This window comes from Notamacropus eugenii, chromosome 1, assembly GCF_028372415.1.
Source record: "Notamacropus eugenii isolate mMacEug1 chromosome 1, mMacEug1.pri_v2, whole genome shotgun sequence".
In the NCBI taxonomy this organism is placed as follows: Eukaryota; Metazoa; Chordata; class Mammalia; order Diprotodontia; family Macropodidae; genus Notamacropus; species Notamacropus eugenii.
Window position 1 is genome coordinate 701,005,750 of NC_092872.1, and position 20,212 is coordinate 701,025,961.

A 20,212-nucleotide genomic window follows, 5' to 3' on the forward strand; every position below is an offset into this window, starting at 1 on the left:
CTGGACCTAAGTCCAAACACTTCCTTTAACTATCCAGATGACTTTGATCCATTCACTTCCCTTCTCTGGACAATAGTATTTTCTCTTCTGTAAGATGGCATCTAGCCTTAGATGATGTCCTAGGGTCCTTCTGATGTTCTATTTTTGAAGACATCTTTCCATTCTGATGGTCTATTTGATTCTAATGACTTCTAGTTGTGAGCTCTCTTGAAATTGTGGTCAATAGCTTATGTCAAAAGGTGGAATGAAATGGGTACATGTAGGGCCAAAATACAAAGTAAGACTTTCAAATCAAAATGTACTATAGAAGACTTCTATCATTAATCCTACTTAAAGTATTCACTTTTAATTAGTTGTTTTGCTTTAGGGAGTTCCTAAAGGGTACTCCTTGTCCATCTTTAAGGTCCTCCAACATCTGGCACTAGTCTTTTCAATATCATCTCCTTGATTCCTCTGTACCCAACCACTGTGGCCATTCTACTCCAAGGAGGCTGTGGGTTGTCTCATTTCTCTGCCACTTTTGATTTGAGCCCTCACCAGCTGCATTCCTTTTATTATTAGGGAGCCAATGGCTGGCACTACAATTCTATTTAGTCACTTACCATGTCTCCCAGGTACTTCCCATATACATCATCATGATTCTACTGGATGTAGTTCCTTACCTTCTTTCATGTGGAGAGATGCCATGTTCTCCATTTTGTCATCCTCAGATGGCATCTGAAGCACTCTGTATGTGCAACAAATCCCCCTTACACTCAGAACACAGAATTTCAGAATGTAGGGGACCTTGGAATATGTAAATATAAGGATGGCATTCTGCCCTTATTTCATGGAATCATAGGAGGTCCAGGAAGCTATTTTGAATCAGTTGATCAAAACTGTAAATGAGGTACAAAAATAATTAGTTAATTTGAGAAGAATTAAAAGTGTTTTTGGAAGCCACTCAAGGAACATCTTGTGATTGATTGAAAGAATTAGACAACTTTTTGGGCCATAGATAAAACCAAGAAGCTAATTTTGAGCCATTCAGTCAAGTAGTGGTCAAATCCCACTAAGAAGGACTCCTGAAAGCTCTTTCTCTCTTCTCTCTACTCTATTGACCATGTGATGACCTTGAAAAAGTTGAACAATCTGAAGATCTAGAGTTCACTTCATTGTAGGAAGCAGCATCTCTGGAATAGCTGTGGCTGATGGTAGCATCTGAATAAAATGCTTAGAGACACGCAGAAGATAAATCAGATACACTGAGGTAATGAAGCCCCAGGGACATGGTTTCTCAGGGTGGAAACAAAGAGTTGGAAAAAGTAGACAGTTCTTGGAGGCCAGTAGAGAGCTACATAGAAGGGGGCCATTATGAAGAATCTATTGTTGCTGTTAATCAATTTTCAGTTATATCTGACTCTTCATGATCCCATTTGGGGTTTTCTTTCCAAGATACTGGAGTGGTTTGCCATTTCCTTCTCTAGTTCATTTTACAGATGAGGAAACTGAGGGAATCAGGGTTAAGATTTATCTAGGGTCACATAGCTAGTCAGTATCTAATGCCAGATTTTAACTATGCTGAGACAGGCACTATGCTAAACACTTTACAGATGTATTATCTCATTTGATCCTTACAGCAAGTCTGAGAGGGAGGGGTTATCATTATTACTCCTATTTTATAATTGAGGAAGCTGAGGCTTCCAGGGTAAAGTGACTTGCTCAGGGTCACACAGCCGGTAAGTGACAGAACCAAGACTGCAGAGCCCAGGTGTTCTGACTCTGAGTTCAGAATATTTTTATTCTCTGATTACTTCTGATGGCTCCCTGGGGCAGAAGGTACCCACAGAGGGCAAAAGAAAGCTGCATAGTTTACTTATCAGGGGAGCAGAATGATTCATTTTCAACATTAGGCTTGTGGTGACCAAGGCGTCATTGGGGCCAGGTCTTCCTAACTCTGGGTTCAGCGTTCCATCCTCTATGATATGTGACCTCTTAATCATTTTTGTACTTCAATGTGTCAGTGCTTCCAAAGATGTATGACTTTATCAGAATGAGTATCCCTTCTTTTAGTGCAGATAGCAGCCATTTACTTAACTAAGTGATCCTAAGCAATTGTGGCAAAAAATAAGAAAAACCAATAAATAAAAATTCATCACCTGATGGCACTTATTCAGGCTGCATCTTTTGGGACACACTGAATCTTTTCTTCCAATAGCTCCCAACACTAAATCTGGAACTTCCAAAGATGCTGGTAGTGTCCCCACTCCGCTTCATTCTCCATTTCTTACCATTACCTTAAATGCATCCTTTGCTTCAATCAATTTAACTTTTTACCTCATCATCCTATTCTCTCTCATTCCCTTGAATACCCTTGCATTCCCTCATTCTGACAGTGCCTTAGCTTTGTAAACCTGAAACAATCATAGATATATAGACACAGGGAATAATAGGACTGAAAGGGCCTTGATAGGTCACTGCATCCAGGAGTTTCTCAATTTTATGCATTTATTTATGTTCCTCTTTTGGGGAAAAAATAGTCCCTGTCCTTAAGATGTTGAGATCAGTAATAAAATTTGTGCACTTTGTTCATTTATTACACAAGTTGTTTTACTTTTTTTCTTTTTGAGAGACAAGAGGGAGATAAGTGTTTAATAATTGAAAACACTAAAATTTAATTTAAAGATGCTATTTGCTTATGAATCAAAGCATACCCCAGACCTCATTAGGTTAATGAATCATGGATTTAGAGCTATAGTAATGATGATGATGATAGCACTGGCATTTATATAGTGTTTTAAGATTTCCAAAGTGCTTTACAAATGTTATGCTATTTGATCCTCATAACAACCCTAGGCGGAAGGTGACATTATTGTCCCCATTTTACAGATTGGCCAACTGAAGTAGACAGAGAGATTCAATGACTTGCCCAGGGTCACACAGCTAGTAAGTATCTGAGGCTGGTTTGCAACTGAGGTCTTCCTGACTCCAAATCCAGAATTCCATCCATTGTACCACCTTAGCTCTCTAGCTGGAAAGAACCTTAAAAGTCAACAATTCCAACCCTCTCCCTTTACTGATGAAAAAAATGGGGTACTTAGTGGTTAAATGACTTACCTACAGTCAAACATCTAGCATAAATCTGAGGCAGGATTTGAATCTAGGTCTTCCTGACTCTAAGTCCAGTGTTCTAGTGCCCTTCCTTCCTTCCTTCCTTCCTTCCTTCCTTCCTTCCTTCCTTCCTTCCTTCCTTCCTTTCTTCCCTCCTTCCAGCAATTAGGTTGAAATGACTCACCCAGGGTCACACAGCTTGCATGTGTCTAAGGCCAAATTTGAACTTAAGGCCTGCTGACTCCAGAGTCAGTGCTCTATCCACTGTGCCCTACTGCCCTCTTTCAAAAAAATTAAAGAAATACCCAGAGGAAGGTTTCTAGTGCTTGGGATAGATCTTCTATTGGGACATAGACAAGAAACATTTAGGATGATAAGATAGCACATGCTTTAAGTCAGAGGGAACGTCTAGGGGGATGTGATTTCAGAGTGATGGAAATATGGAGGAAGTAGTCTTGAGCAAATCACTTCCTATCTCTGAGTCTCAGTGTTCTCTGTAAAATAGCGATAAACCATAACATGGTATGGATATTGCTGTGTCTACAGTCAGAAGACCTAAGTTTTGATCCTGGCTCAGCTGATATTACCTGTGTGACCTTCAAGTGAGTCTCCTTGGGCCTCACTTTGTTAAATGAAGGGTTTGGATGAGACAACTTCCAAACGTCCCTTTGTCATTCAAAATCCGTGATCCTAGGTGCTATTTGCTCCACCAAGATGGTGAGCTTCCCAGGAATTCCACAGGAAGACTAGGGAGGCAACACAGTAAATATAAAGAGCAAGTCCTGACTTTCCAGAAGCCTTGAATTCCAGTCCTGGGACTTGGTGACTGAAATAATTCTACAACTTTGACAAAATTGTCTGACCTCTCTTTGCTTCTGTCTCCATATTTCTATCAGCAAAGCTGATTTAATCCCACTATTGACTCCTTGGGGATGTGGCTTAACTAATAGTTGTAAATTTTGTGATTATAAAGTGGTTAAAAAAATATACCATTAGAATCTTACCAGAGAGACTAGAATCCTTTAAGCAGACAGGATCTTCGAGTTAATCTAGGTCAACTCCTTGGTTTTATGAATAGGGAACTGAGGACCAGACAAGAGTAGGTGAAGTGTCCAAGGCCACATGGGAAATTATTGGCATTAGAATCTAAATCATAGGATCATAACATTTGGACCTAAAACAAACCCTTAGAATATCTTGTTCAAGCAGTCCATTTTACAAATGAGGAGACTGGGGCCCACAGAAAGGAAACTTATGAGAACTCACAGCTAGTCAACTTCAAGGCTAGGAGGTAACCTCCACATCTCACAACCCCAGAACCAATGCCATTTCTACTCTAAGTCAATATAATTGTATCATTCTTTGCTAGGACTTCTTCACACTCAGGGGCTATTTTCCAGTTGATATTCTGCATTATTTCTCACAACAACCCTGTCAGGTAGGTCTAGTCCACATTTCCCTGAATTCCTAATGTAGAAACTGACTGAGAGGAGAATTGGCAGTTTGTTACACGTCTCATCGGCTTTGTGAGGCAGGCAGAGTTAGAAGCCCAGAGCCCTCAGATCTCTCATGTTTATTTTCCTGCTGATATCATTATACAACCAGTAACATAAGCGTTTTAAGTATGGGGAGAGGGCTGGACGTTAGAGAAAGTGGCAAATGAGGTCCTTCCCCACGGGATTTTCAGTCTAAACAGACAAACAGACACAACACAAACCAGAGGCTGGGCAGGGGACACTCTGAAAAGAGGGTGGGTGGCCAGGCAAACCCAGCTTTGCAGTTGGGGGGGTACTCTGTTATGTCATTTGTTATGAGAACCTCACAGGGCAGCCCAAGAAATGGCCACCTGGACTTCTCACTAAAAACTTTTGCTCGAGTGGTTGGCAGAGGCTGGTTAGTCCAGCAGAGGCTGTGCAGGCTGTCTCTGTAAAATGGCAAAATTTCCCAATATGTAGGGAAGGAGATTTGATTGTTCAATTCAATTTAATTCAATTTATGTTAATTCAATTCAATTCAATCCAGTTCAGTGCAATTCAAGACAAGTATTAAGAAGTGTTTCATTTAAAAATGTAGTAGGAGTACAAAGACAAAAATGAAAAAGTTACGTTCTGTGTGGGGATATGTCATGTGTACAAACATAAAAGCAAAAAGTGATAGAAAGTAATTTTTTAAAAATACACTTAATTGATGCTTTTTCCTCATTACATTATAATCAGTTCCCACCTCATTGCAGATTGAATTCTCTCTTGGGATAAAATAACAGTAACAAATCTGAGGTAGAAACTGTGTATGACAATGTATGACTCATTCTGTCTAAACAGTCTCTTGCCTCTCTTCCATGAGGAAAGCTAGATATATATGTCTAATGTTTTCTTTTCTAGGAGCTACATTGTTTTCCCCCATAACTCAGCTTCCTTCTGTAGAGCTGGCAGTTTACATCATCATGGTCCTTGTGTGTCTTGTTGTCTTGGTTCTGCTGTTTTCCTGCTGCATCAGTTTGTATACTTCTTGCCACGTTTCTCTGATTTCCACTTAGTCATCATTTCTTACTGTACAGTAATATCCCATTATGTTCATATAACATTTCCCCCCTGGGCTATTACCTAGATTATATGCACCTGCTTTGCTTTTAGCTCTTTGCTACCACAAAGAAGACCACCATGAATTTTAAGTAATTTTGAGACAGAAAAAGGGAAAAAAGGGAGAGAGAGAGAACTGGAGGGACAAAAGGAGAAAGAACAGAAAGAGGGGGAGGCAAGTAGAATGGAAAAAAGAGAAATGTAGAGAACAAAGAGAGAAAAAAAGAGAAGAGTCACAGAAAGAGAGAACAGAGAGAGAAAAGAGGGAGAGAGATATCAGAAAGTGAGGAGAAGAAAGGAAAAGAGGAAAAGAGAAAGAGAACAGAGAGGAAGATAGATGAAAAGTGAGAAGAGAGAAGTGGAGAGAAAGATGGAGAAATGAGAGATGGAGAGAGTGGGAGGGAGGGGGAGAGAGAAAAGAGAGGAAGAGAGAGAGATGGAGAGAAAGAGATGAGAAAGGTGACAGAGATGGAGAGATGGAGAGAGAGGGAGAGAAACAAAGACAGAAAGAGAGACAGACAGAGACAGAGAGAGAAAGAGACAGAGAGAAAAAACAGAGAGAGACAGAGAGAAACTACCATTTGAAAGTATCATGAAAAAAAAAAAAAACTTCCTGTAGGAGATACCTGAGAAGGGCCTAGAAGTAGATTAGGGATTCTTGGAGGTACAAGATCACTTATGCATTCCTACATAGATGTCAGGAAACTGTAATAATAGAATGTCTCTTGATTCGGGTTCAGAAAACCCAAGTCTGACTCTTGGATCTGCTGCTTTCAATCAACATGACTTTGGACAAGACCTTTTTCCTGTTGGGAACACAGTTTCCTCTTTTGTAATATGAGGGAGCTGGCAGTCATATTTCAGTAATAATAGATTTGACTTAATTACATGATAATTTTGTTGTATATTTGAAAAGAATAGCAAGTTGTGCATAGTAGGTTTGCAGTTTCATGTGCCTTCATCTTTTTTATTGTACTGTGTTATGGAAATGCTTGTTTTATTTGTTTCTTTAAGATTTGACTTCAAGGGAAACAGTTTGCACTGCATCATTCCATAGTTCATGTATCAGTCTGGGGATTCCATTAACCAAAAAGTTATAGGCAGTAGGGGAAGTTTGACCATGAGGACCTTTTTCTGAATCAGGACCAGGGATGCTCTCCATGCTGTATCCTGGTCCAAACACCAGTGGCTCCCAGTTTCTCATTACTTGTGACAAAACAGATTGGATAGGTGGGAAAAGTGCGGTCTCTAGTGAAGTCACTGATGGCATGGATTTTTTATTGTGTTATTCATAACCCCACCCCTGACCCCTAACAGAAAGATACACATGTTTGTTAATACTTCATAAAATTAAATCAAAGTTTGAAAACTAGCCCTATATTGATAAGAACTAATATTTACATGACATTTAAAGGTTTATAAAGTGCTTTCCATATACTATCTCATTTGATCCTCATAACAACTCTATGAGAGAGGTATTAGTATTATCCCCATTTTATAGATAGGAAAACTCAGGCAGGCAGAAGTCAAGTGACTTGCAACAACTTGGTGTCTGAGGAGGATTTGATCTCAGGTTTCTCCTGACATAAGTTCAACACTCTAGGCACTATTCCTCCTGGATGCCTCAAGAATATACACAGGTGAAAAGTTCATACATGCCTTCTGCTAAGCATGTTTCAAAAATTGAGTCATTGTGACCTGAAATAAACTTTATTTAAAATTATATCTGCACCATTCTCTCATGCCAGCTAGGTGGCACAGTGGATAACACAATGGCAGAGCATCTTAGAATAGGATCTAAACATCTTACATAGTATCTTAGAGTCAGGAAGACTTGAGTTTCAAATATTGCTTCTAAATCTTACTAGCAGTGTGACCCTGGGCAAGTCATTTAATCTCATTCTCAGTTTCCTTATATTTAAAATGAAAGGGAGCCATTTCCATATGGCCCCTTCTAGCTCTAAATCTGTGACCCTATGATCTTCACCTTATGATCCCTCGTCCTGCAAAAACAGCAGGTTGCCCATGAAAATTTACACTTGCCTCTGACTCAGTCTGTACCCACAGTTTAATTAGAGTGCTTCTACCTGAAGACAGGAGCAATGAGTGGAAGGTGAAGGAAGAGGCAGATTTTGACTCAATGTAAAGGATAAACTTCTAAACTATTGGAGCTGTCCAAAAGTGGAACAGGCTGCTTTGGGAAATAGTAAGTCATCCCTTACAGGAGGTCTTCAAAGAGGAAAATTTGTTGAGGGTGTGATAGATTGGATTCTTGTTTAGTTACAGGTTGGACTAGATGCTCTCCAAAGTCCCTACAGATTCTGAAATTTTGTGGTTGTATAAGAGAGAATGACTATGATTCCACCCAGTTCTAAATTATGATAGTGAGACCACAAATGGAAGAGTCCATGTGGCTGCTAGCAAACCACCCAATCCTTTAGAGTCAGTTAAAAGAACATTTTAGAGAATGTGCTTGGCTTTTTCCCTGCCCAGGCTGGGAAAGTGATTAATCCTGTTGATAGGCACAGTGGCATACATAGCTAATAGAGTTAATAGAGTGCACAAGATACAGCAACATCTTTATCTCAAATGGATGCATTGATTTTAAAAACAACTTTATGGAACATAGTTTGAGCTGAAAAGTAAAATAATAGCCCATATTTCCATAGCATTGGATAGATAATAATAATAATAATAATATTGGTGATGATAACAACAATTATAGCTAGAATTTATACAGTATCTTAAAGTTTACAAGGCACTTTAACAGATTATCTACTTAGGATGGCACAGCTAGTTAGTATCTGAGTTTGGATTTGAACTCAGATCTTTCTCACTCCAGACACAGTATTCTATCCACTGTGCCACCTAACTGTCACCTTCTTCTTCCTTAATATATTTGATCCTCACAACAATCATCTGAGCTAAATTGTGTGTGGGCGATATCCCTATTTTACAGATGAGGAAACTGAGGCCCAGAGAGTTTAAAGTGGTTTCTCTAAGGAAATTCACGTAGTGAATAAGTTTTAATGTTGCGATTTACCATAGGATTTAATGACGTAATGGACTTTTGTGATGGACCCACTCTTCTGGGCCTCGGTTTCCTTGTCTGTAAAATGGAACTGGACTAGATATACTCCTACTTCTCTTCCTGCTTTAAATCAATGATGTCTCATTTTGCTGATGAAGACACCAGGGAGTGACTGGACAGTGGTCACATAGATAGAAAGTGTTCAAGCTGGGACTTAAACTCAGATCTTTTGACATACACTTCCTTTACCTCCCGTTATCTGACTCTCATGAAAATCTCAACACTTTAATGCTGTAGAGGAGATGACCACAGTACAAGCAGGACCAGTTTAAATGTATTTTGGAAATACTTAACAGAATAAGTAAAAATTCAATAGCACATAGATAATGTGAATATGTGACTTTCTGAATCTATATGTAGCCTGTGTAAATTCTTATGTACTTTTTAGTGGTCCCTGGATTCTATCTGAATTTGGTTCCACTGTGGTAGAACATGGTTGTGGGGAGGAGGGAGTTGGGGAAGAACCTTTCAACCACATGGAACTGCAGGTCACTGCTCAGCAATTTGGTTGCAAGAAGACAGTCCAGGCTCTTTATCACATCCTGAAATACAAACCAATATTCACCCAAGGGCTAGTTATCCATGTTCTACCATATCATGGTTAAGTTAGAACCCTAAGCCTAACTGGTGAACAGGAGTTCATTGAAGCCTGAGGAGGTCATTGATGGGAGGTGGCAGAGTTGGGATGGTAGTTGAATATTGAATTATATTGGGCAAAGAGACTTGGAGACAAGCCAACAATTAGATATCACAGGGAGGGAGGGGATGTGATTGTTGATCTGATGAGACGTCCCTGGAGTCACAATATTGCCCTCCAGTTGATCTTCCCTTCCATTTTGGATATCCCTGATCTAGAAGATCAGTTTGCATGAAGGACCAGTCTCTCTGACTGGGAGGGGAGGTTCTAGCCCTACGTTGCAAAATGTAGAGAGAGAGATACTGACTGGACTAGAAAATACAGGTCTGGGATCTAGAACTCCAGCCCCCATAAGCCAACTTTATAGCCTTGGGAAAGGCAAATTACTTCTCTAGACTTCAGCTTCCTCCCATACAAGAGAGTTTTGGATTTGATGATCTCTAGGGCTCCTTCCACCCTGAAACTGTATTTAAACATTCACCTTTATTTAGCACTTACAGGTTTGCAAATCACTTATATAGAGAGGCAGGGGAGTACAAGCAAAATGATGCTTGTCAGCAAGTGAGGGTACAAATCTAGGGATTTACTGCTGATTACTGGTGCATCCTTAGGGAAAAACCAAAACAACAATAAAACCTCTCTGGGTTTCAATGTCCTTACCTGAGATATGAAAGGTTAGGACTCAGGAGTATGCTGGAGTAATCTTGGACTGCTTGACGGAAACTGATGGTTAAATTTTCAGTGTGAGCATTTATATTTTGGATATTTTCCTCTACAAATCAAGGCTAGATTTATTGTTTTGTTAATTGTCTAGACTTTTAAAAGTAGTGCAGAGGATGTTAATGGTGATTAAACTTGAAAGTGTGTCCTGCATACGTGCCTCTCCCCTCTTCCCATGGAGAGCTGGTTGTTAAACCTTGGTCAGCCCATAGCTGCCTGTACCCTTTGGCAGTCTAGTGAAGCTTATGATTGCCTTTTCAGAACAATATTTTTATATGCATTTAATAAAATTAAATTAAAAAGGAAGTAAATTATATTGATATACAGCTGTAAAATAAGTATATTTTTTAAGGTGCAATGACCCTAGGTTAAAAATGCCTGCTTTATCATCTGTATTAAAGACCGTCTGAGACCTTAGAGGGTAAGTAATTTTCCCATGACCACAGAACTAGTATGTATCAAACGTAGGACTTCAACCTACAACTTCTTGGCTCCAAGAACAACACCATCCTAGCCTGTAGAGTCAAGGAAGCCTGGGTTCCCATCCTGCTTCTGAGATATACTGTCTGTAGGGCCTTGGGTAACTAGACTTTTCTGGGCCCCCAGGTAACTCCCTGTGACTAAAAGTTACAGACAAATTTTTTATTTGCATTGATGGAAGGAGTTCCTACATGGAAAGCTTTACATCCCAAGTTTGAATGTCCCTTCCCCACCCTTCTCAGTCACATTATAACATCCTCTTATAACCTACTTATTCTCAGTAGCTTTGAGGTGGGAACAGCCTTCGACTTAAGTCAAGGCCAAGTCTAAATCAATAGGTTCATGGCATCCTAATTAGCTCTGAGTAGCAGTGGTCAGGGCACTGGTAGCTGTTGCCTTTGTATTCTCTGAGGGAGCTCCGATTTCACAGTGGGAGAAGGCAAACACACCAGCACTTAGAGAAAAGAGGGGGCTGGGAAGACAGTTCTCTGCCATTGTCCATCAGGGAGTTTGCTCATTAACCTGTCATTGCAAATGTTGGCCAAGAAGGTGAAGAAAAGTAGAAGAAAAAAATAAACAAATAAAATGTTCCCATACAAGCTTATGGGGGAGCGGGGAACAGTTATCCCAAGAAGAGCATATCTGTGAAAAATGAAATATTGATGGTAAAAAATGTCTGTTCACTGGGATGGTAGAGTTGAGCCATATCTTTTTTCCTCTCTCAGGCTCCATATCCTCATCCACAAAATGGGGATATGTCACATTAGCAACTTAATATAACATATCTTGATTTTACAGATGAGGATCTTAATCTAACATCTTCAAGTGTTGTTAATGTAACAAGGGCTTTTCTGAAAATCAAATGGCATGATGAAAATAAAATGCCAGCTATTATTATTTTGACACTTTGAAGACAGATAGATACATAGATGATAGATACATAAATGATGGATAGACAGATGAAAGATGGATAGATGACATAGACAATGGATAGAGATACATAGATAGAGATGATAGACAAATAGAGATGGTAGACAGATAATATGATAGATTAGATATATAGATAGATAGATAGAAAGATGATAGATAGATAGATAGATAGATAGATAGATAGATAGATAGATAGATAGATAGATACATACATACATACATACATACATACATACATACATACAGAGTGATAGGAATTTTTGGTCTGGACCTGTCTATGATTTCATTAATATAGGGAACTTACAGAGAGGAAACAACTTCTACCAATGTAAATTGGACCTGCAATTCAGAGTCTATTATAGAGTATCTAGGGATACTGAAAGTTTAAGTCACTTGCACATTGTTCCACAGCTTAATTATGTTTTTACTTAAAATTATATATTTACATTTGTTTTCTTTTGAAAATTCAATAATAGCAAAATCTCAACTTTTTCCCCAAAGTGTTTTAGAAATAATTGCATTTCAGTTACCTTAAACATCATGTAAAATAAAATATTAATATTTTAAAATTCCCGTTCAAGTGAGGTGGGCCATTACATTTCTCTGGGATGTAGTTTCCTTCTTTATAAAACAAGGAGGTGGAAAAGGATGAACTGAGAGACTCCTTCCAGCATTGAATTGATGACCCAGTGATTACTATTCTTCTAAAAATCTTAATAGCTTGAGACCCAAACCAAGAATATCTCAGGATTCAAAGCAGGATAGGACCTCACAGTTTCCAAAATACTCAGATTTTTTGAAATAAGGAGAGGGAAGTTTAAAGAGATATGACCTATCTGAGATCACACGTATGGACCCAAATGCCAACTTTCTCTTCCAAAAGTAAAAATCAGAATGATCTGATCGATTTTAGGCGGACCCTTTGCCTTATAAGGTGTTTGATATTATTAGCAATTGTTATGTAACTAAAATGCTCCTAAATGAAAGAAAGACACGGACATCTTAAAGGACCCAGTACTATTATCATTAAAAGCACTAGATTGGAAAGTTCACTTCCAATATCACATTTTAACCCACACCCCTATAAAATGTATTTTGTCAGAATCTGCCAGAAGTGTTCAGCTCTTTTCTGCCGAACACGCCGCAGCTGGTGCCTCTCGCCTAAGGTCCTTTGAAACCGGGAAAGCGTAGACAAGCCTTTGAAAGCCGCCAATTTGTCCGGCTTTTCCCCGGTCTGCGGAGCCTGGCTGGGGCAGGCCCTGGTTTAAATTAGCGCCGTCCTGTCCAATCTGACAGTAGCGGCATGAACCTGCGCTGTCTGAATCTGCCGCCCAGATAGGGACTCGAAGGGACTGGGAATGCAGAGATTGTTTTCCTTCGGACCCTATGGAAGCCCACACGGTGGGGATTGTCTGCGGTGACAGCCTTAACACTTCCCAGAACCGGGGACCTCGGTATAGAAATGGTATTGCCCACCCTGAAAGTGAGAAGGTAAAGTTTATTTTTTGTATTTTTTTCCCCTCTCTCTCCCATATACAGACTGTAGAAAGACCACCAAGCATGGGCTCTTTTCTCCCCTTTCTACCAAGAGGTACAATTCACATTTGTTAATCAAAAAAAACTGCCTGAGGTCATCCACCTAGACTCTTTTTTTTTTAAAACAGGAAACGGGTTTCAGATGTTTACATGTTAAAAAGTAAGGCTACTAATCTGCTTAGCCATTTCACAGTCGGTCCCTGGCCAATTCTTTCTTACCTTTTTAGATTTCAGCTCTTCAAAAATGACATTAATTTTTATCTATTGCATTACTTAAAATAAAAAAACAAAACTACTAACCACACAAAGCTGTCTTTTTCCAAGTCACCTGTTTCTATGAAATAGACTAAAGCAGCATTAGGATAAATCAATCGAATTCGGCTAAGCGGTGTTGTCAGCAGCTCTCCAGTCATCAAAGAGCTTGGGAATTAAATTCTATTAAGTGTGTTTCATTGACACAGAGAGACGTCTAAATCTGTGCCCGCCAAGGCGTTTCTGTAGGCATTGTGATAAGATTCTAATTATTATGGCTGTTATAAATCATAACTTTAAAATACTTTTGCATAGCTCTTTATGGTTTGTGAAATTCTATTTCTGCATCAACACACATTGAATTCATTCTATTTTGTCTTTATTGGCTGTGAGAAACGAGGACCTTCTTTTGCATTGACAGGCTAATTTCTACCATTTTTCTCTCTCTCACCGTTTATCAATGAACTGATGGCAAGCTAAAAAGAATCATTTTCTCCAACACCTGGAAAGGGTGAGTCCTTGTGTTCAGAAATAAGAGGGCTTTTAAATTTTTTGCATTTGAAAATATTTATTTCTTTTTCATATTATCTATGGAGATAATATAATAAGAATTTTCTTCATGATCAGTATCCAGAAACAAGAAATTTCTTAATATAGTTGTCTTTTTATAGTATTTTACTTTTCTTCAATTACATGCAAAAACAATTCTCAATATTTGTTTTTAAAACTGATTTCCAAATTCTCTCCCTCCCTCTCCACTTTGCTCATTGAGAAGACAAGCAATTTGTATATCACTGTCTTTTAAAAAATTTACTTTTTAAAAAGAATCCTCTAAAAAGGTAGCAATAAAAAGAAAAGTCATCATGTATCCCTATGGCTCATATGAAAAAAACAAACAAAATTAATTATTAATGAGACAGTGTTCCTGTTTCAAATGTCAAATTAGCAAATGTGCCTATACTGGGGAGGATTGCACTATTCTTTATAAGGTTAGAAAGAATTTTTTATTTTAATAATAGAGAGGCTTCAGAAAAAAAATTAATTTACTGAATAGTCAAGAGGATTGTTTTTAGAGAAAATATTAGGGAAATTTAACATAAAATCATCCTATGGCTTAATAAAAGTAGATCTAGTTTTTTCAAAATTTTTGCATTCTGAGGGTTGGTCCCTCAAATTATTTATGCTGACATTTGTGGGCAAAGAAGGGGAGAAAGTGCTTTTCCCTGGGACTTGGGAGGAAAAAAGCCACTAGCAGCCCACAATACCAACTTCCTCAAAGTGAATTTTGGAAGTAAGTCCTTTGTCAGAATCTGGTAGTCTGTCTAGACAGATCATGGAATAGTGCTAGAAGAAACAGCCTTAGAATGAGAAGGGGATATATAAAGCTCCTGGATTGGGAATCAGGGCACCTGGGTTTGGAATCCCAGCTCTGCTGTACACTTACTACCACCTGTGATCTCACTGTCATCTCTTAGACTCACTTGCATCTTCTGTAAAACAAGGAAGCTGTGGATAGATGACCTCTAAGATCCTTTCCAGATCTTAATCTATGATATTAAGATTACGATGATTTATGTTTGGGGAGGAGGGAGGAAATAATAGTTTTTAAATTGTTAAAGTCTCTTTATTCTATACAAAAATTCTCCCAAATAATACATGGTTTAATATGCATTGGCTTTTATACTGGACTGCATGGAGTTTTATACTGGGCTGCTCAACAGGAATGAAGAAGTGAAATTGTATACTCAGCTAATTAAGAAACCCCTTTCCATGGAATAGACAGAGAAGCTTTAGAGCTGGCTGGGCCCTTTGAGCCAAGTTAATCCAACCCTCTCCTTTATAATTGTGGAAACTGAGGCCCCAAAAAGGAAATGAAAAAAATTGACTCAGTGAATTCTAGGCAATAAGCAAAATTAAAAAAAAAACCAACTCAACTCAGCGCCTGTTTTGTAGAGTAGTTCCATCCTTGCATCCCAGAGACCCTTAACAAATGGTAGAAATTAATTGACAACAAAATATCTAAGTAAAAGAAAAGATAAATGAAAACAATCCTATTTTCAAACCCTGAGAAGTGTGGCATCTTTTAAAACATCAGGATCCAAGGTACCATACATAGCCAGCTGTGTGGGTGGTGGGAAATTCTCAAATCAACATTCATTTCAGATTGAGTGTAAGAACCTGGGAAATCACTTTGATGAATACAATTAAATTTTGCAAATACTGTCCCAGTATGCTGACAGACATTTGTTCTTAAAGCTGACACAGACAGCAACTGAAAATATTGGAGAAAAAGGGTGAACAAAAATGAATTAGTTTGAAAGATGAGCTTTCTGGCAATTCTTTTAATAGTTAATTTCCTCCTTTCTCTTGTGTGCACTAGGGACTTTTGCAAATGAAATCAATCAAATACCCTACAACAAAACCGCAACTTAAGAAAAGGAGGGGGGTGTATTTGACCAGCAATTTATTTAAAGTCGTCTTGGCATATCAAATGTTATAAATATGAAGATTGCCAATGCCATGAATATATTGTAAAAATGTATAAACCTAATGCTGAGATGTTTTCCAAATGAACACCTGGAAGGCGTAAATCAAAGAAATTGTAAACACTCTAGGTCCCAACATATGACAGGCAAGCTGAGCCAGGCTAGGCTGAGCCGGCCTATGCAGGGATCACAACTCATCTCCGCATGGAAAGGAGAATAACTTAACCCGGGGCCTGGCCCTACACTAATAAATCCATCTTTCATGAGAGAGAGAGAGAGAGAGAGAGAGAGAGAGAGAGAGAGAGAGAGAGAGAGAGAGAGAGAGAGAGAGAGAGAGAGAGAGATATTTATTCCCAGCAACAGAAGTCTATGAGCTGACTCTTTCATAGGATCTGGGAAAGATAAGAGGCCAGATTCATTTTCCTTCTATGATTTTTCAGGAGGTTCCCAGGAACTGTTTGGGAGAGAGACAAGGGAGTTCAGTGTGTATATGGATATTAATGCTTTTGCAATAAGCAGAAGGAGGGATAAAATCAGTATCCTTAAAAATCACCATTTTCTCGTTTAAAGCATATTTTCCACAGCAAAATACTATCTAGATTTTAGTTTGGGTGCTTCATTGTTTTAAAAAGAAAAATAATGAACAGTAATCATTCCCACTAACAACGGGAATTAGTGCTGCTTATTTAAAAAGTGTACTGATGTTACAAATTTATAATTCTCCCTTCGCCTTGAGAGTCTAAAATGTTAATAGTCATCCACTTGGTCTGTACAATTATTATAAAAACCAAGGGAAAAGTTTTGAGGGATATCTGGTCCTTAGGATTACTTTACAACACATAAAACTCCATCCGTACACTGTGATGACATGCTTTTTAAATTGGCTTTTCCTTGTAATTATCTGTCTAAGAGAAACCTTTTAAAAAATGATATCTTCTGACTCTCAACAAAGAGACCTGAGCAATAGTGAATATAAACATCACAAAAGCAGCCCTCTGTTAAGAGCTTTATGACTTTACATTTCACAGCCCCGTCCCCCTATCCACCCCCACCTTCTCTTCCCCATCTCCATGAATGGATGGGGAGAAAGGGAAACCTCCCATCCGTGCCCCAAGAAAAATAATCCCCAAGAAATTAGACTGAATCCCACAACCAAACAAGTACCAAATGGTCGCTGATCACAGCAAATGTTTAAATTAGATAAGTCAAATTGAGTCTTATTGAATAAAGCTTTGTTTTGCTGGCCTCAAACAGAAAGGATCTTCTAAAAGACATTTAAACTTGATATTAGGAATATATCTGCCTACATATCCTGAGGCGTGCTGTTTCGGATAGATATTGGGGAAGAAATGAAAGCAAGAAACAGTAGGATACTGTAAAGGTGTAAAATCTCAGTAATAAAAGGATGTGTACAATAAGAGGCCATCCTTCTCTCGGGGAGAGGGAATTTATAGCTTTTAATTCCATCAAAATCTGTGATCTCATGCATTTTGAAGAGATGGATGATTTGAATAATTTCCATCTTATAAGGGTGGAAAATCTATGAAATTTGTCTTCTGTTTAGACTACCACCACTATCCCCACTAAAGGTTAATGAAATAAAAGGCTCTTAAAACAGTACTTAATGCTGGTATTAGGCAACCGGGATAACACAACTTTGTGGGCTTTTCAATGAGGGAAGTCACCAGTGTGTCACAGAGGATGTGGGCTAACCTATGGTGTAGCCTAAATGATGGTGACACTAATTACCCGTTAATGAGATTTTGCAGTATTGCAATATTGTTGATGATTATTTCTGTCATCTCAGATGCTAAAAAGAAAAAATCATTCCTGAATCTATAACCTTTCCTTGTGGCCCATGTTCATGAATACTCTTGGAGAACTGACTTTTGTGTCTAAGCTGGGCAAGTGAATTCTAAAAGCGAGGTTTGATGCTCTAAGAGCATAGGTTAAGGCCAGAAGTTTATTGAGTCTTTCCTCATTATACTGGTCTTTCTTATGACAAGTCCAGTGTCCTAAGCACTACACATCAAGTTTTGCCCTCATGCCTAGAAAATTCAAGAGATGAACTCACTGGCCTCTGGGGTCCACTTCAGTTCTTAATCTATGATATCTGATGTGTTTACTCTTGAAAATTTTCAACTCTAAATTGTGGATTTTAATCTAGAAGACACCTGAAAACTCTTCTAATTCTGCAATGGGATTTTGGGCTTTGAGGACTCTCCGGGAAGTACTGTTTTCCCTTATTCCATCTTTATGGAAGCTGTGAGGACTAACCAAATGAGCGCAGAGTATCTGGAGAAGACAAATTCAAATCTCGCACCTCCCACTGCTCATCTGCTGATGGAGGGGAAAGAACCTGATTAGTGGAACTGATATTGAACCTTGTCCTTTGCTATTGATAGTTACCTTGGGTGAATCCAATTTCTTTCTGTGATCTCTGGTTCTCTCATCTTGAAAATGATAGGATTAGCCTAGAATCAGAGCTCTTAACCTAGAGTTCATAAATTTGGTTTAAACTTTTGTGAAAATTGTATTTTAATATAATTAGCTTCCTTTTGTAATTCAACAGTTTTGCAAACCTTAAAACCTGTATAGTTGCCAGCTATTAATAATAATAATAGCTAACACATAATAGTGTTTAAATGCATATAATTTAAATGCATATAATGACTATATGATATAATATGATTATATGATCTAATCTATGATATCTGATGAGTTTACTCTTGAAAACTTTTTGCTCTAAATTGTGAATTTTAATCTAGAAGAGACCTGAAAAACTCCTCTAATTCTACGATGGGATTTTGGACTTTGAGGACTCTCCAGAAAATACTTAAATATAAAATGAGAAAAGGAAAAAAAAAACATTGCCATAAACAAAGCAGACCACCAGAGAGGATTCAATATAAAACAATAAATTTCCATTTCAAAAAAACCTACATAATAAATACTATGCATCATTTTCAAAGTTGCCTAATTTTGCTTCCTTGTTGGTTTTCTTTTCTTCTCTGCTATGCACTTTTTACTTTATTTTCTCTCTCCCTCTCCTCACCACTCTAAAGAAGGCTACAATTAACCATGTATACACACACATATACATACACATGCACATACGTACACATATATATACACACACAGATATATACACAAATTTACATATTTATATATGCATAGATATCTATAAACACACACATATATACACATATACACTCACATACATATATGTTAGAACGTACTATGCTAATTTTCACCTGTTGCTTCTCTGAAGGTGGATAGCATCTTCCTCCATAGCTTCAGGTCTTTCCATGTTTTTCTAAGTAAAACAACTTATCATTTCCTACACTGTAGCAATATTCCAACCCAATCACATTATATTTGAGAGATGGTCTATGAAAGGTTTTTTCCCCAACATCTGCATTCCTTTTATTCTTGAATACACAGGTTTTATTTATACAAGAATATTTTAATTTAAAATAATTGAAGCTATCCTTCTACACTTCAGCAATACTCTTTCTTATGATATAATTTAAGATCTGGTGCTGGTGAATCGGCTTCCTTTGCATCATTTTTTCCTGATTTCTTTGAAGTTCCTGACCTTTTGATCTTTCAAATGAACTTTGCTGCTTTTTTTTTCTGAGTGAATAATTTTTAGTAATTTAATTGGGATGACATTGAATAAATTGGTTAAATAAAATTGTCATTTTAAAAATTATATTGGCTTTGTCTACCCATGAACAACAAATATGACTTCAATTATTTGGACCTGAGTTTATTTGTATAAAAAGTGTTTTATGTTTATGTTCATATTGTTCCGGTGTCTGTTTTGGCAAATATGTGCTCAGGTATTTTTACAGTCTAGCTGTTTTAAATGGTTGAAAACAGTATTGAATAATATTACTGATACATGATGTAGTTTTTCTATTTTTTTAACTTTTGATTAAATTTATTTTAACCTTAACTTTGTCTGAGATCATGATTACTATCCCCGCTTTTTTACATAATAAATTCTACTGTTTTTATTTGAATCCTTTTGTCTGTCTCTTATTTTTATAATGTTTCCTGAAAGCAATATATTATTGAATTAAAATTTTTAAATCTGCTATCCATTTCCATTTTATGGGTAAATTCATCCTGTTCACATTCTAAGCTACAATTACTTATTGTGTTTTTCTTCCTTCCTATTTTTCCTCACTATCCTTCTCAATCTATTTACCCCATCTCTCCTCACTCCTCTGTGTTACTTCTACCCACTACCTTGTCCTCCTGCCAACCCCTCTTAAAGTCCCTTCTTTATTCTTTCCTCACACCTTACCCCTTGTCCAGGGCAGCTAGATGGTGCTGTGGACATAGCACCAGTGCAGGAGTCAGGAGGACCTGAGTTCAAATCTCACCTCAGACACTTGATACT

General features: G+C 37.9%; 1 long non-coding RNA gene across 1 annotated transcript; it reads left to right on the top strand.

Moving 5' to 3' along the window:
- Window positions 1–12,627: 12,627 nt before the first annotated feature.
- On the top strand, window positions 12,628–19,787 carry LOC140521323 (uncharacterized). The gene is made up of 3 exons (XR_011972880.1): window positions 12,628–13,018; window positions 13,737–13,826; window positions 17,969–19,787. It is a non-coding gene; the product is annotated as an uncharacterized lncRNA (long non-coding RNA).
- Window positions 19,788–20,212: the final 425 nt, after the last annotated feature.